We start from the raw sequence: 27,839 nt of genomic DNA, 5'->3' as shown, positions 1-27,839 counted from the left end.
AGCAATGATAATGGAGTTCAATCCAAGCAGGAAACAAAGTCATCACTCTCCACCAATCCTTGGCTATTATCCAAAACTCATGCTGTTTGGCCATGATCTCAGACTTATAAATAATCATGGTACACATCCATAGAAAATGACTTTAAGTACATCATTTCAAATGGCGAAAGTAAAATAGGTAATTAATTAAAATGTTAGACAGTACACAGAATTGCATAGAAAAGAAAGCACAGAAACAGGCCAATAAACCCAACCAGTCTCTGCCAGCATCTATTCTCCACTTGAGCTTCTTCATAGAATCGTACAGTGTGGAAGGAGGTCACTCAGCCCATCGGATCTGCGCCGACCACAATCTCACTCAGACTCTATCCCCATAACCCCATGCATTTATCCAAGCTAGTCCGCCTGACACTAAGGGGCAATTTAGCATGGCCAATCCACCTAACCTGCACATCTCTGGACTGTGGGAGGAAACCGGAACACCCAGAGGAAATCTACACAGACACGGGGAGAATATGCAAACTCCACACAGACATGACCCAAGCCAGGAATCGAACCCAGGTCCCTGGCACTGTGAGGCCGCAGTGCTAACCACTCTGCCATACTTCCCACCCTTTCATATCTAACACTGTCAACATAACTCTCTACTCCTATTGTCCTCCTATGCTTCTTTATCTTATGCTTTTCCTTAAAGGCAGATATGCTACTCATCTCATCTATTCCCCATGGTAACAAGTTTCACATTCTTGTCATTCACTGGATACAAAAGTTTCTTCCGAGTTCTCTATTTGATCTTTTGTTAACTATCTGATGTTAATAGCCACTGTTTCTGCTTCTCCCCACAAATGCAAACTCTCTTCTGCACCTACTCTATCAAAACATTTCATAATTTTGAAGACCCAGCATATTCAACTCAGCCAAAAGCAGTAAACATATTTGCATGCTAATATCTGGAGGTATTAAAATTATGGGGAAAAAAGATCTATGAAAGTAATATCATGTTCAAACTTATGCCCGTATTTGATACGTCAGCACTCCTGGTTAAAAAAAAAACGCACTCAATAGGAGTTAATTTTGACAACCAGGTGCACTGACCTCCAAATGTATTGTTAATGCATCCACATAAAGCAACTCCCACACACCCATTCCAAAGAATAGTTCCCTTCCAGCTCAACAGAAATTAAATGCATCACTCAACCACTTATTTTCAGATACCAGCCAATAACCATTAGCAGTCAAACTACAGAATAATTATTTCACGTTCACAGAATATTTCTAAGATCTTTGCTCATCTGTTCATCATATCAATAATGTATTGGCGACATGTTTCTGACAAAGTAGAAAATGTTAAATTATTGAAATTTTAAGATGAGCATAGATCTTATCGAAAACCCTTATAAAATAGCAATATTTTATTCAAGAATAAAATATTTTATTCAAGAATAATCCTAGCTGTTAGAATACTGGACAATTTTGACACCTGTTGAGATCGATTTCGCTTGATAGGTAGTGTCGTCGCTAGATTAGTAATCCAAAGACCCAGTGTAATGTTTAGGGAGCTGGGTTTGACACCCGCCACAACAGATGGTAGAATTTGAATTCAATAAAAAAATCTGGAATTAAAAGTTTAATGAATGTTGCAAAAACCCATCTGGTTCACTAATGTCCTTTAGGGAAGAAAATCTGCTGCCCTTACATGGTCTGGCCTACATTGTGACTCCAGATCCTCAGCAATCATGTTATGATCCCAGGTGCTGTTACTACTGGATGGGAAAAAGAAACCTATTTTAGAAAACATGAATGAACCGAGGCACAGGGCTGTCAGTTAGCTTTTAACAAAAAAAGAAAATTAAACATGAACAGTTTGACTGCAATATAATATTCCTCCGCTCCCACTTACCTTCACAAACATGCACAGGTTTTAGGAGTAACTTGGGTCATAAGGTATATCCTATGCTATGATGCTCTCAGTAAACACACAATTCCTATAACCCAACAGACGAACTGTGGTCAGATGCACTTCATTCTGAAACCAAGTGGTAGACGCCACCCAATTGATCTTCAGTAGATTTCTCCTCAAATCCCCTCAGATGATTATTACACTGGAAGCCAACTGATTGTACATCGGAAACTCTCAATGTGGAAGCAATCTCCACTCTCAAACAGACACACTACATAATCTTCTTTCTAACAATGCTTTCCCTTAGCTGTTCCCTGCAAGGATCCACCTCTAGGACTCTCAACTTTCCTTTCAATATTCTTTTGTCTTAAATAGCCACAAGCTTTCAAACTTTCACTCAATCTCTCAGGCATTCAGTCCCTAATCGAATACTACATCTCCAAAGACTGGAATAAGGACATCAACCTTATGATTGCTTCAGATATCTAGCTTCACTCTAGCCAATTTCACGCAGTCTGTCCTTTCCAGATTTGCCTTTAACTTCACTGAACAGTATCTTGCTCAAATTCCAGTTCTCGTTTTCCTTTTCAACTTTAATCTTCCCAGAAACTCCTCTTCATTCTCTAGTTTCCAGAGCTAACTGCCCTTTAGTTTCTATGGGACTTGCTTTCTTGCCCATTACTCTATTGTGTGGTTTTCCTGCTTCTGGCAGAGATGAGAGAGGTACCTGCCCTCTCACTGCCTGACTCCAAGTGCTTTGAATTAGGTTAAAAACACACAATCACAAGGTCTGTCTTTCTTAAAGTGACCTCTGGTTGCTAAGCAACATCTTGTTCTTTCTGTAAGCTCTTGTTTACTTTTCACATTGTAAACTCTCTCAGCACAATGAACTAAAGCCAAAAAAACTCAGATACAAAGATACAAACCCCATAGAGTTTTACCTTTCCTTACACAGGAACACTAAATTTATCTCACTTAAATCCATACATTATGCCTAACATCCAAAAATACACAAACAGATCACTTAAAACAACCTCTGCTTCCAGACAACAGACTTTTAAAAATACACAGGTTGTTCTTTTTTCTGTGTTTAGCTGTACAATGTCTTCCTACATATATGACAATCTCCAAACATGGGCGGCACAGATAGTCACACATCATAGCCCACCCAATTTCTTTTCTTTACAGAGCTACATGGTCTGGCCCAAATCTGCAGAGTTCCCTCTGATCCTCTCTAAACATATAGAAGAGTTTTCTGGTTAAAACAAAGCAGACTAGATATCTGCAACCTCCACGTTCTTAATGCTTAATATAATCCACAATAGGGAAAATTATACCACATGATATTTACTTTCAGGATACTGGGGCCAGGACGTTGATGAAAAAAAGAGTCGCCCAAACATGAAGATTTCATGGTTTGGAGGCTTTTGTGTTGGGCAACTCTTATGAGCATGAGCAACATAATCGAGAATTACAGAACCACTGCAATGCAGCTCCATTTTAACTGAGCCAATCTTCTTTCTGTTTCTTAGGGCAGAGAAGGGGAAATGGCAAAGGTAAAAATTCTCCCCATTATAGGGTGAAAAACTGCAGCATGCCACAGTGCAGAGGGACCTGGGGGTCCTTGTGCACGAATCGCAAAAACCCAGTCTGCAGGTGCAGCAGGTGATCAAGAAGGCGAATAGAATGTTGGCCTTTATAGCAAGGGGGATAGAATATAAAAGCAAGGAGGTCTTGTTGCAACTGTTCAGGGCACCGGTGAGGCCGCAACTGGAGTAGTGTGTGCAGTTGTGGTCCCCGTATTTGCGAAAGGATATATTGGCCTTGGAGGGAGTACAGAGAAGGTTCACCAGGCTGATACCGGAGATGAGGGGGTTAGCTGATGAAGAGAGATTGAATAGACTGGGTCTGTACTCGTTAGAGTTTAGAAGGCTGAGGGGGGATCTTATAGACTTACAAGATAATGAAGGGGCTAGATAGGGTAGAGGTACAGAGGTTCTTCCCGCTTAGAAAGGATAGCAGAACTAGAGGGCACAGTCTCAAAATAAGGAGGGGGGGGGGGTCAGTTTAGAACAGAGTTGAGGAGGAAATTCTTCACTCAAAGGATGGTGAATCTTTGGAATTCTCTGCCCATTGAAGTGGTGGAGGCTACCTCTTTGAATATATTTAAGTCACGGGTAGATAGATTTCTGATAGACAAGGGAATTAAGGGTTATGGGGAGAAAGCAGGTAAGTGGAACTGATCCACTTCAGATCAGCCATGATCTTATTGAATGGCAGGGCAGGCTCGAAGGGCTAGATGGCTTACTCCTGCTCCTATTTCTTATGTTCTTATTTCAACTCCAAAGAGTACAGTATATCCATGTTGCATTCAGGTGAAATGATCATCATGTCTGCAGTGTATACCGTCTACAAGATAAACCACAGCAACGCACCAAGCCTCCTCTGACAGCACTTTCTAAACCCACAATCTCTGCCACCTAGAAGGGCAACAGGTGTGTGGGAACACCGCCATCTCCAAGCCAGACACCATCCTGACTAAGATGTAAAACACTGACATTGGGTCAAAATCTTCAAATTCACTAGCTAATAGTAATGTGGGTACACTTCAGCCGCACAAACTATGGTGGTTCAAAAAGATGCAATGACATTCTCAGGGGCAATAAGGGATATGCAATAAATACTAACTTTGCAAGCAATGCCCATATGAATGAGTGAATAATAGAGTAAGGAATATAAAACACCAATGATTGACAAATTAAATAATTCCCCACGTGGATATGATTTATGGACAAGTTCAAAATAGCAGAAAGGGTCTTGCAGGTTGGTTTTTCATAATGGAAGAAGGGTGTTTGCAGCAGGCAACTGGGAAATGATTGAAGTCATATCTGACGAAGCAATTAAACATGGCAAAATGGCCAGAAAGCAACTTGAAGAGGATGATTAAAGCAATGGGCTGAATTTAACCCAGAAAGAAAGATATAAACCTTCCCAATCCTTGGTTATAATACTAAAGCTTCTAAAGGAAAATTAGTTTGAAAAAATTAATATAGCATTTAGTAGATAAAAGTGAGCGATTCTAAAGTAAGTTAACGCTAAATTAAGACTAATCCAAGAAAGGCACGCAATGTCAAATAATGTGGGTGGTAATGACAGAAATTGTTGGTGATACAAAATTATGCTTGTTGTAATAACAATAACCAGTTATGTAACTGAGACTTTGGCTCTACTGGAGCTATATTTTAAAACTGTATTTCAGATTGGAAAATGTCATGCATAAAGCCAGCCTGAAATTTGTAATAATTTTCAGAATATCACAAAATTCAAATTTCTAATTTAAAATTTATGAAAAGCAACAGTAGTCCATGCCTGAAATGGTTGAAAGCAGTGGAGTATGTGGCATCAAGAGTATGCCCAATAGAGCTCAGTTTTGCCGGGTTAGCCACATAGTTCATACGAACAATTCTGCTTGCCAAAGGCAGTACTCTACAACCAGCAGAGCACAGAAACACCAATCCCTCTCCCCACCATAGGACATTCCAAACTCAGATACAAAGACATTCTGAAAGCTAATTTCAGAACCTATAAGTAGTGCTCCCATTATAACAATAACTCTGGGCAGATCCAAATTGAGAAGCCTTTGTCATCAAGAAATCTCAATTTTTAAGGAGCACATAATCAGGCCCCTGAAGCCAGCTTCATAGAGTCATAGTGCTTCATCTGCAACATTTGCAAAAGAATTGCACATTTGACTTAACATTGATTTGGACAGTGAACATAAGAACATAAGAAGTAGGAGCAGGAGTCGGAGTAGGCCATCTCACCCCTCGAGCCTGCCCCGCCATTCAATAAGATCATGGCTGATCTGAAGTGGCTCAGTTCCACTTTCCCGCTTTCTCCCCATAACCCTTAATTCCCTTGCCTACCAAAAACCTATCTACCTGTGTCTTAAATATATTTAGCGAGGTAGCCTCCACCACTTCAACGGGCAGAGACTTCCAGAGATTCACCACCCTTTGAGTGAAGAAGTTCCTCCTCAACTCCGTTCTAAACTGCCCCCACCCCCCTTATCTTGAGGCTGTGCCCTCTAGTCCTGCTGTCCATTCTGAGCAGGAAGAATCTCTCTACCTCTACCCTATCCATCCCCTTCATTATCTTATATGTCTCTATAAGATCCCCCCCCTCATCCTTCTAAACTCCAACGAGTACAGACCCAGTCTATTTAGTCTCTCTTCATAGTCCAACCCCCTCACCTCCGGTATCAGCCTAGTGAGCCTCCTCTGTACTCCCTCCAAGGCCAAAATATCCTTGCATACATGCGGCGACCAAAACGGCACACAGTACTCCAGCTGTGGCCTCACCAGTGCCCTGTACAGTTGCAGCAAGACCTCCCTGCTTTTATATTCTATCCCCCTCGCTATGAAGGCCAGCATCCCATTCGCCTTCTTGATCACCTGCTGCACTTGTAGGCTGGGTTTTGCAACTCATGCACAAGGACCCCCAGGTCCCTCTGCACTGTAGCATGCTGCAGCTTTTCGCCCTTTAAATAGTAGTCCCTCCTACTATTATTCCTGCCAAAGTGGATAACCTCACACTTGCTAACATTGTACTCCATCTGCCAGGTCCTCACCCACTCGCTCAGCCTATCTAGATCCCTCTGCAGACTTTCCACACCCTCCGCACAATTTGCTTTTCCACTCATCTTTGTGTCATCAGCAAATTTCGACACCCTACACTCAGCCCCCTCCTCCAGATCACCTATATAAATGGTAAATAGCTGAGGCCCCAGCACCGATCCCTGCGGCACTCCACTAGTTATGAACCACCAATCAGAATAGCACCCATTGATACCAACTCTCTGCCTCCTATTAGACAACCAATCCTCTATCCACGCCAACACCTTACCCCCAACTCCATGCCCCCTAACCTTCTGAAGCAACTTTTTGTGTGGCACCTTATCAAACGCCTTCTGAAAATCAAGAAACACCACATCCACCAGTTCCCCTCTGTCTACCGCACTAGTCACAACCTCAGAATTCCAATACATTTGTCAAACACGACTTCCCCTTAACAAATCCGTGCTGCGTCTGCTCTATCAAACAATTCTTCTCTAGGTGCCTCGCTATTTCTTCTTTGATGACGGATTCCAGCATTTTTCCAACAACAGACATTAAACTAACCGGCCTATAATTCCCTGCCACCTTTTTTAAACAGCGGCATAACATTAGCCGTTTTCCAATCTTCCGGCACTTCCCCGGAATCCAGCGAAGTTTGGTAAATAATCACTGAGGCGTCTACTATCACCTCTGCCATTTCCTTCAGAACCCTGGGATGCATTCCATCCGGTCCTGGGGACTTGTCCACCATCAGTCCCGCTAGTCGATCAAGCGCTACCTCTCTAGTGACAGTAATCGCATTCAGGCCCTCAACGCCTACCATCCTTCTATCTTTAATATCTGGCAAACTATTCGCGTCTTCCTCTGTGAAGACCAAGGCAAAAAAACTTATTTAAGGCCTCAGCCATTTCCTCATCTCCTACCACTAAATCCCCCCTTTCATCCTCTAAGGGTCCAACATTCACTCTAGCCAGCCTCCTCCTCTTTATATATTTGTAAAAACTCTGACTGTCCTTTTTTATATTTAGTGCTAATTGGCCTCCTTGGGAACACCATCACCTGGAAGTTCCCCCGCAAGCCACTCACCACTACCTGACTTGGAAAGATATCACTGTCACTTTGTCGACATTGGGGCAAGATCCTAGAATTCTCTCACTAATGGCGCTGTGGATGCACTTGCCTCACATGCACTGCAGCAGTTCAGAACGCAGCTCACCAGCATCTTCTCAAGGACAATTAGGGATGGGCAATTATTGCTAGGACCTAGCCAGCAATGCCCACATCCCATGAACTAATTTTTTAAAACTCACCCTTTGAAGCAACAGCAGAATCCTTCAGAAAACCTGTGATGCACTTAAGCTTTTGTTAAACCACTGCAATTGATGTGGTGTAGTTACACCAACAGTGCTGTTAAGGAAGGATTCCGGGATTTTTACCAAGCAACATTGAAGAAATGGCAATAGGGAAGAAATTGTGTTAGAGTCAGTTGGTATGTACTCTGAGACCTTTGTATCATTTTCTGATGGAAGAAGGTGGAAGAGGTTGTGTCAATGGTTGGAAGGTTGGTTTTTGAAATGGACTGGACTATGTTCATTTTCCAAGCTAGCATGTTGAGTGACTTAGAGGGGAACTTCAAGATGGTCCTGTTCCCATTCGTCTATTGACCTTGCCGTTCTAGACGATAGCAGTCATGGGTTTGGAAGGTGCTGTCAAAGGAGTCATGGTGACTCCCTGCAGTACATCTTTCAAATGGTACATACGGTTACCACTCTGCATTGGTGGCAGACAGAGTGAATGTTTGTGGATGGAGTGCCAATTAAACAAGTTGCTTTGTCCTGGATGGTGTCGAGCTTCTCAAAAGTTACACTAATCCAGCCAAGTGAAGAGCATTCCATCACACTCCTGATTGGTGCCTTGTACATGTTTGGGGAGTTATTGAGAGCAGAACTTCTAGCCACTGACCTGTCCTCGTAGTCACAGTTCAGTTTCTGCTCAATGATAACCCACGATGTTGATAATGAGGGATTCAGTGATGGCAATGTCATTGAATTGTCAAGAGGTGATGGTTAAATTCTCTCTTGTTGGGGATGGTCATTGCCTGGCATTTGTGTGGCATAAATCTAACTTGTCACTTGTCAGCGCAAGATGTCCAGGTCTTACTGCATTTGGATATAGATTGCTTCAGTGTCTGAGGTGCTGAACATCAGTCATCAGCGAATACCAAGAAACCACAAAGGACAGTGAGCACAGCCCAGTCCATCACGCAAACCAGCCTCCTATCCATTGACATACTCTCTTCCACCTTCTTCCATCAGAAAAAGATACAAAGGTCTCAGAACACATACCAACCAATTCAAGGACAGTTTTGTCCCTGCTGCCATCAGACCTTTGAATGGATCTACCTTACATTAAGTTGATCCTTCTATGACTGTAACACTATATTCTTCACCCTTTTCCTTCCTTCTCCCTCTATGAATGGTATGTTTTGTCTGTATTGTGCACAAAAAACAAAACATTTCACTGTATACGAATACATGACATTAACAGATCAAATCAAAAATATCCTCACTTCTGACCTTATGATAGAAAGAAGGTCATTGATGAAGCAGCTGAAGATGTTGGGCCTAGGATATCACTCTGAGGAATGCATATGAACATAAGAACTAGGAGCAGGAGTAGGCCATCTGGTCCCTCAAGCCTGCTCTGCCATTCAATAAGATCATGGCTGATCTTTTTGTGGACTCAGCTCCACATAGCCACCCGCTCACCATAACCCTTAATTCCTTTACTGTTCAAAAATTTATCTATCCTTCCTTAAAAACGCTTAATGAGGTAGCCTCAACTGCTTCACTGGACAGGGAATTCCACAGATTCACAATCCTTTGTATGAAGAAGTTCCTCCTTAACTCAGTCCTAAATCTGCTTCCCCTTGTTTTGAGGTTATGCACCCTACTTCTAGTTTCACCCGCCAGTGGAAACAACTTCCCTGCTTCAATCTTATCTATTCCCTTCATAATCTTGTATGTTTCTATAAGATCTCCCCTAATTCTTCTTAAATGCAATGAGTATTGCCCCAGTCTACTCACTCTCTCCTCATAAGTCAACCCTCTCAACTCTGGAATCAACATAGTGAATTTCCTCTGCACCCTCTCCAGTGCCAGTATATCCTTTCTCAAGTAAGAAGACCAAAACTGTACACAGTACTCCAGGTGTGGACTCACCAGCACCTTATACAGCTGAAACATAACGTCGCTGTTTTTAAAATCCATCCGCCTAGCAATGAAGGACAAAATTCCATTTGCCTTCTTAATTATCTGCTGCACCTGCAAATCTTGAGATTCCTGCACAAGGACACCCAGGTCCCTCTGCACAGCAGCATATTGCAATTTTTTACCATTTAAATAATAATCCATTTTGCTGTTATTCCTACCAAAATGGATGACCCCACATTTACCAATATTGTACTCCATCTGCCAGACCCTCGCCCACTCACTTAGATTATCTATATCCCTTTGCAGACTTTGTGTCCTCTGCACACTTTGCTCTTTCCCCATCTTAGTGTTATCTGTGACTTTTGACACACTTTGACACACTTAGTCCCTAACTCCAAATCATCTATGTAAATCGTAAACAATTGCAATCCCAACACTGATCCCTGAGGCACACCACTAATCATTGATCGCCAACCAGAAAAACACCCATTTACCCCCACTCTTTGCTTTCTGTTAGTTAACCAATCCTCTATCCCTGCTAACACACTACCCACAACACCGTGCACTTTTATCTAATGTAGCAGTCTTTGGTGCGGTACCTTGACAAATGCCTTCCGAAAATCCAGACACACCACATCCACAGGTCCCTATTGCCTACTGCACATGTAATATTCTCAAAGAATTCCACCAAATTAGTCAAACATGACCTTCCCTTCATGAATCCATGCTGCGTCTTACCAATGCGACAATTTATATCCAGATATCTCACTATTTCTTCCTTGATGATAGATTCAAGCATTTTCCCTACTACAGAGATACCACTCTGAGGAACTCCTTTAGTAATGTCCTGAAATTGGGATGATTGATTTCCAAGTATGACAACCATCTTCCTTTGTGCCAGGTATGATTCCAACCAGTGGAGAGTCTTTCCCCTGATTTCCACTCACTGCCAAAATCAAAATATTTTCAAGTGCAAGAATGAAATTAATTTTAAGATGTTTTGTTGACTATATGGATCACTCCCATCTCCAATGCAAGGTTCAGAGAAAAAAAAATAGGCTTAACATTTTACAATTTTGAGAAAATTTTCTCACCAGTATATATGCCAATCCTACTGGATAATAGAATACACACTGGAATGATTGCCAAATACATCCCTACTTTATAACTGCAGTTGCTGGCAATTTCATGACAAAAATCAAATTCATAGAATCCCTACAGTGCAGAAGGAGGCTATACAGCTCATCAAGTCTGCATCCACTCTCCAACAAAGCATCCCACCCAGACGCTATCCCATAGCCCCAAGTATTTACCCTGATAATCTACCTAACCTATACATCTTTGGATACTAAGCAGTAATTTAGCATGGCCAGTTCATCTATCCTGCACTTCTTTGGACTGTAGGAGCAAACAGAAGCACTTGAAGGAAACCCATGCAGACGTGGGGAGAAAGTGTAAATTCAACACAGACAGTCATCCAAAGCCGGAACCAAACCCAGGTCCTTGGTGCTATGAGACAGCACTGCTAACCACTGTGCCACCATGCTGCCCATTATTTCAAAATTTTAAGTGCAGGAAATGACATTCATGAATGCTTGATCTCTTTTGTTTCTTCTCAGCTGCGTCTGCCTGCCTTCTCACTATTCCGCACAATGTCTTCCCTCTCCAGAAAGATATGTAACACCCATCTGGAACCACCTATTACCCCTCCATCTATACATCACTGTAACTCTGATCTCCTTGGTCATCAATTGGCTGCCTTATCTCACAAAACAAAATCATTTTGTTCCAACAATACAGAAACACTGAAGGGGGGTGGGTGAGGATGTTTCTGTTTTCTCCAAGCTCTGAAACCAATCTTTGTTTGTTAAAAGTTGTACTGAACCAAGTCACAAACACAGGAAGCCTGGGTTTAACAACAGCCAGATTATAGACCCTGTATGCTCAAAGACAATCGAATTTTTCTTTGCACTCATGAGATAATGGAATAAAAAGTACACAACCAACCAGAAGGCATAGGCTTTCTTGAAGACTGTCTGGTTTCACCCTGGTGTGCAGCCTGATTAAAACACTGTGCGTCATTTTCTGTTAAAGTGTCATTTTATTTATCTATTTCAGATTTGTAAGGCAAATCAAAATAACACATACTTTACATAGCATTTATATAACCATATCACTGCAAGGTTTATTTACACAAAATTGAAAAGTATTGTGCTTAGCATAGATCCAATTTCTTGCCTGTGACTCGAAAAGAAAGAAAAAAAACCTGACATTTTGGACTGAATTGAATTTTTAATATATTTACCACATTAGACAAGGTACATGGTTACTGATATCCATTTTCCTCAGGCGCCTTCTAATTGAACTCAGCAGTGCAAACCAGACCCAGTTGTTTCAACAGATCCTTAGCAACAAGGGCAAACATTCACTTTGTTGTCATGGCAAGTAATCAAACCTAACCAAGATAGAACAGAAAGACAAGTAGTCGTACTACAATATTACAGAGACATTGGTGTGGAAAGGTCAGAGTATCACAAAATAATCCATTTTCAAAGAAAGCTAAATTTCCTTGGTAATTTTTTGATAACTTGAAATAACTCAGGCAGCACGGTAGCACAGTGGTTAGCACTGCTGCTTCACAACTCCAGGGACCTGGGTTCGATCCCGGCTTGGGTCACTGTCTTGTGTGGAGTTTGCACATTCTCCTCGTGTCTGTGTGCGTTTCCTCTGGGTGCTCCAGTTTCCTCCCACAGTCCAAAGATGCGCGCGTTAGGTTCATTGGCCAAGCTAAAATTGCCCCTTAGTGCCCTGGGATGCGTAGGTTAGAGGGATTAGCGGGTGAAGTATGTGGGGGTGGAGCCTGGGTGGGATTGTGGTCTGTGCAGACTCGATGGACCAAAGGGCCTCTTTCTGTACTGTGGAGTTTCTATGAATAAAGAAAGCCTCAAATGTTCTTTAAGTTGTTCAACATTAAAGAGAAACCTATAGTTTCGCCAGTAGAATAAATTTGGCAGTGTCTTTCAGGTATCCTCCAATTTAAGTAGTAGCTACGTTACTAGAAAACTATTTAAAATCAAAACAACAGTTTGAAGCAAATTTTCTCATTAAACTCTATGTAATATCAGGAGATACATTCCTGACTCAAGATTTTTAGCCCCAATAAGTAGCATGGATATGAAATAAACAAAACACAATGGGGCTGCATGGTGGCAAGCACTGCTGCCTCAGAGTGCCAGGAACCCAGGTTCAATTCCGGCCTCGGGTGACTTTCTGTGTGGAGTTTGCATGTTCTCCCCATGTTTGCATGGATTTCCTCCCACAGTCCAAAGGTGTGCAGGTCAGGTTGACTGGTCATGCTAAATTGCCTTTTAGTGTCAAGAGAACTAACAGGGTAAATATCAGGGGTTACAGGGATAGGGCCTGAGTGGATTGTTGTCAGTGCAAGCTCAATGGGCCAAATGACCACCTCCTGCACTGGAGAGATTCTAAATAAATATTCTACATTCTCAGAGACGTGCCAACCAAAAACAACAGTATCAGTAAAGGCATGTCATATTCTTAACTTGAAATATGGACTGCATTCATTATAGAATTTTCTGGAACTGTCTTTTCTTTAAGTAATAGACATAAAAGCATGCTAAGACAATCATGTGATGTTTGCAATTATTGCAGAGGCTCAGCAGCACCTCAAGTCTCTGGAAATTTCCTAATTGAACGATGATGCCATTCAGTGCCTCTCTTAAATGGGCATAGGAAGACAAAACCATTTGTGGAATTCACACCTCCTACTACTTGTGGACTTAGCCAAAATGTAAGATCTGTGGACTCACTGTCTTTGAGCTCAGAACTTAAAGAAAACGGTAGTGAAGCCAGTCAAATAATAAGTCAGTGTGAATGGCCATCATCCATGCCCCATTTTGTAGCTGTGGTAGACAATGGAGCTATTGATCATGTGGTCACCTCATCAAAACTGTCTTCAGGTAACTAATCTTATTTACTCCAAACACCAAAGCGAAACCAGGCCATCTTTAAACAACACAGCCAGAAACTGCAGGAGCAAAGGCAGCAGTGTAGATATTTTAAAACTGGAGACTGCAATAATGTCAGGTCCCCAAGTCTGAGTTATAAGGAGAGGTTGGATAGTCAGGGGTTTTCTTCACTGGAGCATAGAAGGCTGAGGGGTGATCTTATGAAAGGTCTATAAAATAATGAGGGGCATATATCAGCTAGATAGTCAATACTTTTTCCCAAAGGTCTAAAACTGGAGGGCAAAGGTTTAAGGTGTGAGGGGAGAGATACAAAAGTGTCCAGAGGACAGTTTTTTCACACAGAGGGTCTGGACCAAACTGCCAGGTCAGTAGTAGAGCCGGGTACAATTTTAAAAGCATTTAGACAGTTACATGGGTAAGATGGGTATACAGGGACATGGGCCAAATGGAGGCAGTTGGGGCTAGCTAAGGGGTTTAAAAAAAAACAGGCCAAAGGGCCTGTTCCCATGCTGTAAACCTCTATGACTTTGACTCTATGAGCCCTGAATCCACTGGCACAGAAAACTGACCTCCTACAAGCAACTGACTTCACGGTCTGCTTAAAATCCAACTCTTCGAGGGAATCCTAGAATCTTCTAGGGAGCAATTTTAGAAGTAACTTTTGAAGATGGATTTTTAAAATTATTTTTGGGGAAATATTGTGTTATTCTGTAAGACACACTGTGTGCTTTTGTGTAATTAAAATTATTAAATTAAGTTGGAGAAATGTTAATGGAGGCAGCTTGTCAAAAGAGTTGAGAGATAAAAAGGAGTACAAAGGAGGAGTAAAAAGTTTAAATCACATAAGAACATAAGAAATAGGAGCAGGAGTAGGCCATCTAGCCCTTCGAGCCTGCCCCGCCATTCAATAAGATCATGGCTGATCTGTCGTGGCTCAGTTCCACATTCCCGCCCTCTCCCCATAACCCTTAATCCCCTCTCTTATCAAAAACCCATCAACCCGAGTCTTAAAAATATTTAGCGAGGTAGCCTCCACCACTTCAACGGACAGAGAATTCCAGAGATTCACCACCCTTTGAGTGAAGAAGTTCCTCCTCAACTCCGTTCTAAACCGCCCCCCCTTTATCTTGAGGCTGTGCCCCCTAGTCCTACTATCCTTTCTGAGCGGGAAGAGTCTCTCCACCTCTATCCTATCCATCCCATTCATCATCTTATACGTCTCAATGAGATCTCCTCTCATTCTTCTAAACTCTAACGAGTACAAGCCTAGTTTATTCAGCCTCTCCTCATAGCTCAACCCCCCTCAACTCCGGCATCAGCCTAGTAAACCTCCTCTGCACTCCCTCCAAGGCCAAAATATCCTTGCGTAAGTACGGCGCCCAAAACTGCGCACAGTACTCCAGCTGCGGCCTCACCAATGCCCTATACAGCCGTAGCAAGACCTCCCTACTTTTATATTCAATCCCCCTCGCTATGAAGGCCAGCATCCCATTCGCCTTCCTGACCACCTGCTGCACCTGCAAGCTGGGTTTTTGCGACTCATGCACAAGGACCCCGAGGTCCCTCTGCACCGTCGCCTGCTGCAGTTTTTCACCACGTAAGTAATAATCCTTCCTACCATTATTCCTACCAAAGTGGACCACCTCGCACTTGCCAACATTAAATTCCATTTGCCAGTTCTTGGCCCATTTGCCCAGCCTATCTAGATCCTTCTGTAGACTCTCCACACCCTCTGCACAATTTGCCGTTCCACCAATCTTGGTGTCATCAGCAAATTTCAACACCCTACACTCGGTTCCCTCCTCCAAATCATCTATATAAATGGTAAATAGCTGAGGCCCCAGCACCGACCCCTGGGGCACTCCACTAGTCACCATCCGCCAATCCGAATAGCACCCATTGACACCCACTCTCTGCCTCCTTTTTGACAACCAATCCTCTATCCACGCTAACACCCTACCCCCAACTCCATGTCCCCTGACCTTCTGCAATAACCTCTTGTGAGGTACCTTGTCAAACACCTTCTGAAAATCAAGAAAGACCACATCCACCGGCTCTCCTCTATCCACCGCCCTAGACACAACCTCATAGAACTCCAGTAAATTTGTCAGACACGACTTCCCTTTAACGAAACCGTGCTGCGTCTGCTCTATCAAGCAATTCCTCTCAAGATGCCTTGCTATTTCCTCCTTGATGACGGATTCTAACATTTTACCTACAACAGACGTTAAACTAACCGGCCTATAATTCCCTGCCTTTTGCCTGGCACCCTTCTTAAACAACGGCGTAACATTAGCCGCTTTCCAATCTTCCGGCACTTCCCTGGAATCCAGCGACGTCTGGAAAATAACCACCAAGGCATCCACTATCACCTCCGCCATTTCTTTCAGAACCCTCGGATGCATTCCATCCGGTCCTGGCGACTTGTCCACAATCAGCCCCTCCAGTCTGTCGAGCACCTCCTCTCTAGTAACAGTAATGTCATTAAGACCCTCCAGTCCTACCACCTTTCCATCTCTAACACCCGGCAAATTATTCATGTCCTCCTCCGTGAAGACAGAAGCAAAAAAGTTATTCAAGACCTCAGCCATATCCCCATCCCCTACCACTAAGTCCCCCTTCTCATCCTCTAAGGGACCAACGTTCACCCTAGCCAGCCTCTTCCTTTTTATATATTTATAAAAACTCTTGCTATCCTTTACGCATTTGTAATGAGGCTATAGTAAAGTACATTTAAAAATAAACAAATGATGTTTAGAAATTTGCATTAGGAAACAGACAAGGAATTAGGTTTTCAGCTTTTAAATTTCAATGAAGAGTAAGGAACTTGTACAACTTGCAACAGTTTTTCATATTTAAACAAGGGAAGATTGTTAAATTTTATTTGACCAAAAAGCGGGCACCATAGGAAAATACGAAAAAAATACACTTTGAGAAACCGCGATCAATGAAGTGGCACAGTAGTTGGGGCTGCTGCTTCACAGCGCCAGGGACCCAGGTTCAATTCCCAGCTTGGGCGCTGTCTGTGTGGAGTCTGCACATTCTCCCCATGACCGTGTGGGTTTCCTCCGGGTGCTCCGATTTCCTCCCATAGTCTGAAAGACGTGCCGGTTAGGTGTATTGATGCGAACAGGTGTAAGGGTGTGGCAACCAGGGGAATTTTCAAGTAACTTCATTGCAGTATTAATGTAAGCCTTACTTGTGACTAATAAATGAACTTTAAGTGCTGAGAATGATGAAATTGAAGTTGAAAGGGAAAAAGGAATTTAAAGAGATGTTGAGCTGAATTTTGGTAGACTGTGTGTGAGGAAGACATCCTGGAAACAGCATTGTGCTAAAAGACAGTGTGAAGTCTGAAATAGTCATCCAAAAAGTTTTGGGTTTCAGAAAGCAGTCTTGCTTCTGAAATTTCAATGATTTCCACAGCAGAGTAGGTGAGAGTTTAAGAGCTCATACAGCACATCCTTACTACAGCGAGAGCAGTTTTTGCCTTGGGTAGTATGGTTGGGTATTTAAGTTAAATAGAATGCCAAAAATAGTTGTTAGTCAATTTTCCCTCAGGGATTTGGCTTGCTCACCAAATAACATCTGCTGTGGTGATCACAACTTCAAGAGTGGAATACAAACCCTTCTGCACACCAAGCCATTCCAATCATGAATCTTTTGATATTCCTTTGTTTGTTTTTAGAGAGGGTGTGTGAGAGAGAGTTTGCCTGTCTTTATGAATGGTGAAGGAGTTACACTGTGTTGGATTTTCAGAGTAAATGTGTGTATAAATAGTCAATCATTCTCACTTCTGTTTTTCTTCTTTTTGCATTCAGATAGTTGCTGTTCATTCTGCCATTCACACCATCTCTAAACAAGGTGAGGGGTATGTTAATCGGGTGGCCTTTATCAATTGAGGCATAGATTACAAAAGCAGGGAGGTCTTATTAGATTTGTGCTGAACTTTGGTGAGGCCACAGCTAGAATACTGTGAGCAGTTCTGGTCACTACATTATAGGAAGGATACGATTGCACTGGAAGGGGTGCAGAGAAGATTCACCAGGGTACTGCCTGGAAGGGAACATTTATGTTATGAAGAGAGCTTGGATAGATTGGTTTGTTTTCACCGGAACAGGTAAGACTCGAGGAGTGACCTGATCAAGATATGCAAGATTGTGAGGGGCATGAACAGAGTGGATAAGGAGCTGCTGTTCCCCTTAGTTAAACGGTCAATCATGAGAGGACATAGGTTCAAGGTAAGGGGCAAGAGGTGGGGGTGGGGGTGGGTCAGATGTGAAAAATGACCTTTTTATCCAGATGATGGTGACAGCTTGGAATGCGTTGACTGGGAGGGCGGTTTAGGCAAGTTGCTTTACATTCTTTATGCCTGGATGAGTACTTGGTATAGCATAACAGTCAAAGGCTAAGGGCCAAATGCTGGTAAATGGAATTAAGTAGGAATTCAGGTGTTTCTAATGTGTTGTTGCAGGCTTGATAGGCCAAAGGGCCTCTTCTGCACTATAAAATCCAAGATATTAACTTTTTTTTTTCATTACTAGCCCCCACTGCCACTCTATTTGGCTTTGTCACTGGTCCCATTGTCACTTCAACCAAAGCTTTTGTCAATCTCCTGCTTCCACATCATAGATCTTTCTCCTTTTGTTCTTGTCTTCTTTTCCTACTCTGTCCCCATTCACTTTCATAAAATCTTTTACATTTCTAACCTTTCCCAATTCTGAAGAAAGATGATTAACCTGAAACCCTGCCCATAACTTCCTGATTCCCCAGCGTCATATTTGGGGGAATACCCCATTCATGTGCTTGGGGAGTTTAATGCGGAGAAGTGTGAGGTAATTCATTTCGGTAGGAATAACAGATGTGTTGAGTATAGGGCTAATGGGAGGACTTTGAATAGTGTGGATGAACAGAGGGATCTAGGTGTATGTGTACATAGATCCCTGAAAGTTGGGAATCAAGTAGATAAGGTTGTTAAGAAGGCATATGGTGTCTTGGCGTTTATTGGTAGGGGGATTGAATTTAGGAGTCGCAGCGTCATGATGCAACTGTACACAACTCTGGTGCGGCCGCACTTGGAGTATTGTGTGCAGTTCTGGTCCCCACATTACAGGAAGGATGTAGAGGCTTTGGAGAGGGTGCAGAGGAGGTTTACCAGGATGTTGCCTGGTATGGAGGGGAGATCCTATGAGGAGAGACTGAGAGATTTGGGGTTGTTTTCGCTGGAAAGAAGGCGGCTAAGAGGGGACCTTATTGAAACATATAAGATGATTAGAGGTTTAGACAGGGTAGATAGTGATAGCCTTTTTCCTAGGATGGAGAAAGCTAGCACAAGGGGGCACGACTTTAAATTAAGGGGGGGTAGTTATAGGACTGATGTCAGGGGTAGGTTCTTTACCCAGAGGGTGGTGAGGGACTGGAATGCCCTGCCAGCTGCAGTTGTAAATGCGCCTAGTTTGGGGGCGTTTAAGAGATCTGTGGATAGGTTTATGGACGAAATGGGATTGGTTTAGATTAGTGGGTTAGTGTTGTTTTTTTTTTAAAAAGCTGGTCGGCGCAACATCGTGGGCCGAAGGGCCTGTTCTGCGCTGTAATGTTCTATGTTCTAGGTTCTAGAAAGTTCCCATGTAAGGGTTTACCTGGCAATTGCCCAGAAGTGCTAACTTGCTCTGAAAAATTGGGCTGGGAATCATTTGACAGAAGCGACTTAAATTGCTAACTTTGAATGGTTCTGCCAGTTTTAAATGGGTAGTTATTCTGAAAGAGTTAAAAGGAAAAAAAATAAATTCTGCAGAGTAACTATTTAAACACCCAAACCCAGCCTCGCATGTAAAACCCCGCAATCACACAAACCGCTCCCCCCCACCCCGCAGAGGGCACACCACTCCACCCACATCTAACCAACACCCAGGGGATCTATCACACAACCCACCCTACAGTCTCAGGAGGCCCACCATCCCATACCCACCCCCGAACCCCTTCCCAATCCAACCTGATCCACCCGACCCTGCTCCATATCTCCACTCCAGCCCACCACACCCAGCTTTTTCCACTCCTCCAGGCATCCCCACCTCATATGCCTCCTCCCACCCCACTTTAAACATCTCACAGCAGCTACTGCCACAAAATGTCCTACGTCTCTGCACCCCAGTTAGTCTGCATCAATCAGTTGGGGGCACGCTTCACTTCTCCTGTCTGGAGGAGGAAAGTTGGGTGAGGCATCTTTGGAATCCCAGTGAAGGCAAGTTCATTCAGAGCGGCAATCTGACAGAGATTACTACTCTGAGCAAGTTACGGGCCAACATATGTTGCCTCACCAGCTACATATTTCCAGCATCTGCACTAGTTAGCTTTTGTAGCGAAGTATTAAGTTGCCAAACCAGTTCCATTCAAGGAGTTTTGCAACAGTCATTGGTTGAAAATCAACTTTGTGTAAATCTAGCTATTAGCCAAGAAAACAAAGTCATAATTCGACAAAATTAAAAAAACAAGCATTATGCATTTGAGTAACTCTGTGCTAATGACAAGAGTGCATCACCTTTCTTGGCATAAAAGTGTGCCTGCAACAGGACTTCATCAGCAAAACCACCAATTTCCATTCCCTATCTTTGCCCCTCCCTTACCTGTTGTTACTTATCTATGCCTTGGTTATCTCTAGACTTAACAGCTGTAATACTCCACTGGCCAACCTGACATCTTCAGCCCCGTATAAACCTGAGTTGCTTGTATCGTAACTCGCACTAAGTCCCATTCAGTCCTCACAAGGCATGTACTCACTGACCCTCATTCACTCCTGGTCCAGTAATGCCTCAGATGCAAGTTTCAAACATTTTTTTCAAACCTCTCCATGGCCTCATTCCTCCTTAGCACTCCTGAAATACAAACATATCCCAATTCTGGACTCTTTGATTTTAATTGCTCCACTGTTGGCCACCATACCTTTAGCTGCTTGGGTGCTATGTTCTAGAATGTCCTCTCTAAACCTCTTCGCTTCTCTAACTCTCTTCCTTTAAGGCACTCCTTAAATCCACCTCCTCTACTTATATTTTGTGATGTGGTTCAGTGTCAAATTTTGTTTGGTAACATTCTTGTGAAGTGCCCTGAAATGTCTTAGTGAGTTAAGAGCAAAAAGAGATTCAGCGGATTAATTCCAGGTTTGAAGTGGCTGTCATATGAAGAACAGTTGAGTAGCTTCAACTTGTACTCACTGAAGTACAGAAGAATAAAGAGGGATTTGATCGAGGTATATAAAATGCTCAGTATGATTGATAAAGTAAATGTTAACCAAATGTTACCCCTTCTAGAACAATAGGTCATAGTTGTAGAGTAAGGTGGGGGGAGGTTCATAGGAACATAAGAAAGAGGAGCAGGGAGTAGGCCATCTGGTCCCTTCAGCCTGCTCCACCATTCAATAAGATCATGGCTGATCTTTTAGTGGACTCAGCTCCACACCCGCCTGCTCACCATAACCCTTAATTCCTTTACTGTTCAAAAATTTAGCTGTCTTTGCCTTAATTACATTCAATGAGGTAGCCTCAACTGCTTCACTGGGCAGCGAATTCCACAGGTTCTCAACCATTTTTGTTAAGAAGTTCCTCCTCAACTCAGTCCTAAATAAGAACATAAGAAATAGCAGCAGGAGTAGGCCATCCAGCCCTTCGAGCCTGCCCCGCCATTCAATAAGATCATGGCTGATCTGTCGCTGCTCAGTTCCACTTTCCCGCCCTCTCCCCATAACCCTTAATCCCCTCTCCTATCAAAAACCCATCAAGCCGCGTCTTAAAAATATTTAGTGAGGCAGCCTCCACCACTTCAACGGGCAGAGAATTCCAGAGATTCACCACCCTTTGAGTGAAGAAGTTCCTCCTCAACTCCATTCTAAACCGCCCCCCTTTTATCTTGAGGCTGTGCCCCCTAGTCCTACTGTCTTTTTTGAGCGGGAAGAGTCTCTCCACCTCTATCCTATCCATCCCATTCATCATCTTATACGTCTCAATGAGATCTCCCCTCATTCTTCTAAACTCTAACGAGTACAAGCCCAGTTTATTCAGCCTCTCCTCATAGCTCAACCCCCTCAACTCCGGTATCAGCCTAGTAAACCTCCTCTGCACTCCCTCCAAGGCCAAAATATCTTTGCGCAGGTGCGGCGCCCAAAACTGCACACAGTACTCCAGCTGCGGCCTCACCAATGCCCTATACAGCTGCAGCAAGACCTCCCTACATTTATATTCAATCCCCTTCGCTATGAAGGCCAGCATCCCATTCGCCTTCCTGACCACCTGCAAGCTGGGTTTTTGCGACTCATGCACAAGGACCCTGAGGTCCCTCTGCACCGTCGCCTGCTGCAGTTTTTCGCCGCATAAGTAATAGTCCTTCCTACCAAAGTGGACCACCTCACACTTGCCAACACTAAATTAAATCTGCATCCCCTTATTCTGAGGCTATGCCCCCTACTTCACCTGCCAGTGGAAACAACTTCCCTGCTTCTATCTTATCTATTCCCTTCATAATCTTGCATGTTTCTAAAAGATCTCCCCTCATTCTTCCGAATACCAATGAGCATAGCCCCAGTCGACTCAATCTGTCCTCATAAGCCAATCCTCTCAATTTCGGAATCAACCTAGTGAATCTTCTCTGCACCCCCTCCAGTGCTAGCATATCTTTTGTCAATTAAGGAGACCAAAACTGTACACAGTACTCCAGATGTGGCCTCACCAGCACCTTTTACAGCTGCAACATAACCTCACTGTTTTTGAACTCCATCCATCTAGCAATAAAGGACAAAATTCCATTTGCCTTCTTAATTACCTGCTGCACCTGCAACCAACTCCTTGACATTCCTGCACAAGGACACCCAGGTCCCTCTTAAATAATATTTACCATTTAATAGTCCATTTTGCTGTAATTCCTACCAAAATGGATGATCTCACATTTACCAACATTTGTACTCCATCTGCCAGACCCTCGCCCACTCATTTAAGATTATCTATATCCCTTTGCAGACTTTCAGTGTCCTCTGCACACTTTGCTCTTTACTCATCTTAGTGTCATCTGTGAATTTTGACACAATGTACTTGGTTCCCCAACTCCAAATCATCTATGTAAATCGTAAACAATTGCCGTCCCAACACTGATCCTTGATGCACACCACTAGTCACTGATCACCAACCAGAAAAACACCCATTTACCCCCATTCTTTGCTTTCTGTTAGTTAACCAATCCTCTATCCATGCTAATACATTACACCTAACACTGTGCACCTTTATCTTATGTAGCAATCTTTGGTGCGGCACCTTGTCAAATGCCTTCTGGAAATCCACATGCACCATATCCACAGGTTCCCCATTGTCCACTGCACATGAAACGTTCTCAAAGAATTCCACCAAATTAGTTCAACATGACCTGCCCTTCATGAAACCATGCTGCATTTTACCAATGGAACAATTTATATGCAGATGTCTTGCTATTTCTTCCTTGATGATAGAAATTTTATTGTGGCCAACCAACCTAACCTAACCTGCACATCTTTGGACTGTAGGAGGAAACCAGAGCACTCTAAGGAAACCCATGCAGACACAGAGAGACAGTGCTAACTCCACACAAACAGTGACCCAAGCCTGGGTATCAAATCCAGGTCCCTGGCGCTGTGAGGCAGCTATGTAAGCTCTGTACCACCTTAACATGATGTGGATGTGCCGGCATTGGACTGGGGTAAACACAGTAAAAACTCTGACAACACCAGGTTTTAGTCCAACCGATTTATTTAAACCTCGAAAGCTTGTGCGTTTACTATCAAATAAATCGGTTGGACCAAAACCTGGTGTTGTCAGACTTTTTACTGTGTCCACCTTAACATACCAACATCCTATAGATTTTTTTCTACAAACTGTAAAAAAAAATCCTGTAAGTTACCACACCAGACAGTTATATCTCTTTGCGATTGTTTCTAAGGTAGAATAAAATGATTGTTTTTTTCCAGCGAGGCTTTCCTCACAGTCATCGCTTGCTAGAAATTAAAACAGCTGTTCCTGCTGTTAGTTGAGTAGCCAGCTACCCTCGCTCAGGTTGAATGTTTCTGATATACATGTTTTCACTTTTGATCTTCCCTTATCTAAAGTAACCACTTCAGAAGTCAAAATTAACTGCCTTCCTTTTGACAATCTGCAAAGTTCATACCTTGTCTCTCCTTTTGAACCTCTAGCACCTTATTCAAACTTATGTTGTATGTTCCCCATTGTCACCTGATTGTTTTGGGTAAACATCTGTTTGCAGTGTTGCAAGGTTCATCAACATATCAAAAGCACTAGTTTCATTAACAAAACCTAATTGTCCTTGTCTTTAAGCAACCTACATTTTCCAATAGGTTTTAAAAATATACATCCATCAGAAAACGTTCCAATTCATCAGATTTCCCTGATATTTTCATGTCATCATTATGTTCCCTAACACTACCTCTTCAGCCAAACCTTCAGTCCTGTGCCCTAATATCACCTAAGAATAGCTCAGGTTCAATGTTGCTTCATAATGCTCCTGTGAAGTACTTTGGCAGGTGCTATATAAATACATGCTATGAGCCTGAGTAATAAGTCACTTTGTGTCTTCACCTTCTAAGCTAATGGGGAAAGATATGAATCTTATTTTTCAAGTTCATTGGCAGTCATGAAAACGGTTTCTGTGCCAGTCCTGATTAATCCCGCTACATCTAAAATTTTCAGTTTGTCCAATTGGATAAACTGTTCTGGCTGCCTCAAATCAGGGCGATTCGAGGTTTAAATAGCTAAAGATTGTGCACAGCTGAAAGAAAAAAAATAATTAAATCAGGTCCTTAAGACAAAGTCAACCACCAAAACTGCAACCAATTAATGATCGTGTTAATCGTCTATAAAAAGCACAAATTATTTCAGTGTGGAATTACGTTGCTGCTGACGTGTTTCATTATGAGTGAATCATAAAGTATGCAGCTCTTTTGCGTTGATCCCTTTCCTGGTCTTCTGATAAGGTCAGTGCCCATAAAAATGCTCATGCCTTCTTTTCAATGATCAGGTAAAATTAAGGATTAGTCATTCCCCTAAGGGCTTAAAAATTTGAAATAGCAATACAATGAGAGCATCCATGTGTCAGATTCTGTTAGCTACAGTTATCTCATTCATGCACAAAAATGAAGTCCTACAATATAAAGAATATACTTTTTTTAAAATAGAAATGCCACCAGCATCTGAAAGGTAATAATGTTGCTTAATGCTTTAAACAAACAACAAAGTACAGCACAGGAACAGACTCTTCAGCCCTTTAAACCCATGCCAATCATAATACCCTAAAAAAAAAGGCCCCTACTCAGTCCGTATCTCTCCATTCCCTCCCTGAAAGCACAAATTCTTTGACAGAATTCTGATGAGCAAAACATGACTTGTACACCTGAAGAAAAAAAATGACAACTTAACAGCAGAAACAAAAAAAAAACAAATGCTGAAAATTCATGTTTCCACTATTTGCAGTTTTTTTTCCATCCATGGCATAACTACTTGCAATGGGAAGCTATCTCAATTGAATAACTACATTCTCAGTTATACAATTCCCTTGCAGATTTTCATCATTGTTTTAATAATCCTGCAGCTTTACTTCAAGAACAAAGCCTCAGCTGATGGCTTGTTACAAATCTTACAGTTACATTATTGCATGGATTGGTGGAGTGATTGATCTTACAGGTTAGGTTACTCAGTTGGTTATAACCCTGGTGGTGGCCCCTTCCTCCCTCTCCATCCCACTGTCCCAAAAATATTTTGAGACATACAAGCAATTTCACACCAAATGATACTGGGCTATGGACTTCTGTCAGCCAACACTTTCAGGCATGGAAATGCAAAGGTAAAAATAAAGTCCTTCTACACTGCCTTAACCCAACTTCATAAGAGAACCAGAGACCACCTTATAAGTTTTTCAATTTTCCACACTATGCTATAAATATCAAACATGACTAAAAATACGTGCTAATTTTGTGATGATTCTGATATCCTAGTATCAGCTATACTCTGAATTAACATTATGCAAGATATTTCTACATGAATACATTAACTTGTACCTTTTTTTGTTGCAAGTCTGATTTGGAAACAATTGGCACCAAGTGTGCTTATTTCCCCTCCTGCACACTGAAATACTGCTTATCACTGTTTTTCCAGCTACAATGTAATTCATAGATTTTTACAAATATATGACCGGAACTTCAGTGATGGTTCCAAATTCAAATCAGCAAGAATAAAACTCTTAACACAATAAAGCAACATTTATTTTAAAGCATTTTCCTCTAAGAAAATATTCCTGCATGTAGTGATATGATGATTACCCTTTTCAGCGTTTAAAGGGACCAACAATTTGTGTTTTGCTATCAACTCCACCAGTAGTGGAGAAAATGTGAAATGTCATCGTATTAAGTGCATAGAAATAAGCCTTCAACCAATATGCGGTTCAAATGAAATAATGTTTTTGAATTGTGTTTTCAAAGAAACTGTATCACACATGTAAGATAATTTCACACTACTTTTCGATAAACACTTCATTACAATCATAGGAGGTGGCCATTCAGCCCATCGAGTCTGCACCAACAGCAATCCAACCCCAGGCCCTCTCCCCACAACCCCACACATTTATCCCACCAAGCCCTCTAACCTACACATCCCGGGACACTAAGGGGCAATTTAGCACGTCTAATCAATCTAACCTGCACATCTTTGGAATGTGGGAGGAAACCCACGCAGACACAGGAAGAACGTGCAAACTCCACACTGACAGAAAAGAGCTAAGGTCTATGAGGCAGCAGTGGAACCACTGTGCCACAGTGTGATGCACAAGGTCCTTCAATTGTAGCAAGCAACGTTATAGCACTAATTGATAGCATATCACATATAAGCACACCATCTGTAATGCAGGAATAGAACAATTGGCTTCTCATTCCAACAAGACTTTTAGCTTGGTCTCCATCATCATTCCATGCTTGTCATGGAATTTTTTCCGCTGTGTGCAATTTCTCCTAATTCAGCATGTTGCCAAACAGTCTAAGTTAACTACCCTCCCACTGTGCTGTATTTTTAGTTGTTATTTCATGGGGAGTGTTGCTGGCATAGCCAATAATTGTTGTCTATCCATAATCATACTTGAACTGAGTGGGTTGCTAGGTCATTTCAGAAGGCAGTTTGAAGTCAACCAAATCTCTGTGGATCTGGAGTTACCTGTAGGCCAAAGCAGGTAAGAACAGCATATTTGCTTTCTGAGGGATATTAACAAATACGTTTTTTTAAACTCATTCATGGGACCTGGGCTTCGCTGGCTGGCCAACATTAATTTCCCATCCTTAATTACCCTTGAATTGAGTAGCTTGTTGGGCCATTTCAGAGGACAGTTGAGAGTAAGCCACATTACAGTTGCACTGGAATCACATGTAGGCCAGGCCAGGTGAGGACAGCAGATTTCCTTCCCTAAAAGACATTAGTGAACCAGATGGGTTTTCCGACAGTCAACAATGGTTTCGTGGTCATCAGTAAATTTTTAATCCCAGATATTTTTCATTGAATTCAAATTCCACCATCTGCCATGGTGGGTTTCAAACCCAGATCTCCAGAACATTAGCCGGGCTTCTAAATTAATAGTCTAGAGCTAATACCACTAAGCCATTGCCTTCCCTAGGTCTTTAAGCAATCGTTTGATGCCCACCATTACTAAGACTAGCTTGTCATCCCAGGTATATTAATTACATTTTAAATTCTATCAGCTGCCATGATGGCATCTGGACACAGTCTCCCGAGCATTAGTCTAGCCCAGTGATGTTACCACTACATTACCACATCCCCTGTTACTCGGAAGTTCAGGATCTTGACCCAGCAACAATCAAGGAATGGCAATATATTTCAAAGTCAAAGTGGCATCTGGCTTAGAGGGGCATTTGCAGATGGCGGTCTTTCCATGTGCCTGCTGCTTTTGCCCTCCTAGCTGACAGAGGTTGAGAGTTTGGGAGGTGATCTTTTTCTGAGGCTTTCCAATCCAGCTTTTGGAGGCTTTGACCTTAGAGTCTTAAGTTTCATTTCTCCTTGTTTATCAGGAAACACAGACATAAAATCCCTACAGCGCAGAA

The 27,839-nt window shown here is 42.4% G+C and overlaps 1 protein-coding gene across 3 annotated transcripts in view; it reads right to left on the bottom strand.

Moving 5' to 3' along the window:
- Nucleotides 1–27,839, bottom strand: part of LOC145357376 (rab effector Noc2-like) — a 197,221-nt gene that overhangs the window by 149,162 nt on the left and 20,220 nt on the right. Inside the window, exon 1 of one of the 3 annotated variants that reach the window (XM_080210686.1) lies at nucleotides 12,034–12,117. The exons of the other annotated variants lie outside the window; for them this stretch is intronic. The gene's annotated coding sequence lies outside the window, so the exon portion shown is untranslated. Of the gene's footprint in view, nucleotides 1–12,033; nucleotides 12,118–27,839 lie in introns of those variants that run through there. 3 annotated transcript variants of the gene reach the window in all.

The sequence above is a fragment of the Carcharhinus amblyrhynchos genome, chromosome 23, assembly GCF_965287045.1.
Source record: "Carcharhinus amblyrhynchos chromosome 23, sCarAmb.v2.hapA, whole genome shotgun sequence".
In the NCBI taxonomy this organism is placed as follows: Eukaryota; Metazoa; Chordata; class Chondrichthyes; order Carcharhiniformes; family Carcharhinidae; genus Carcharhinus; species Carcharhinus amblyrhynchos.
Note: the sequence above shows the minus strand (reverse complement) of the source record. Positions and strands in the feature narration are given on the sequence as shown.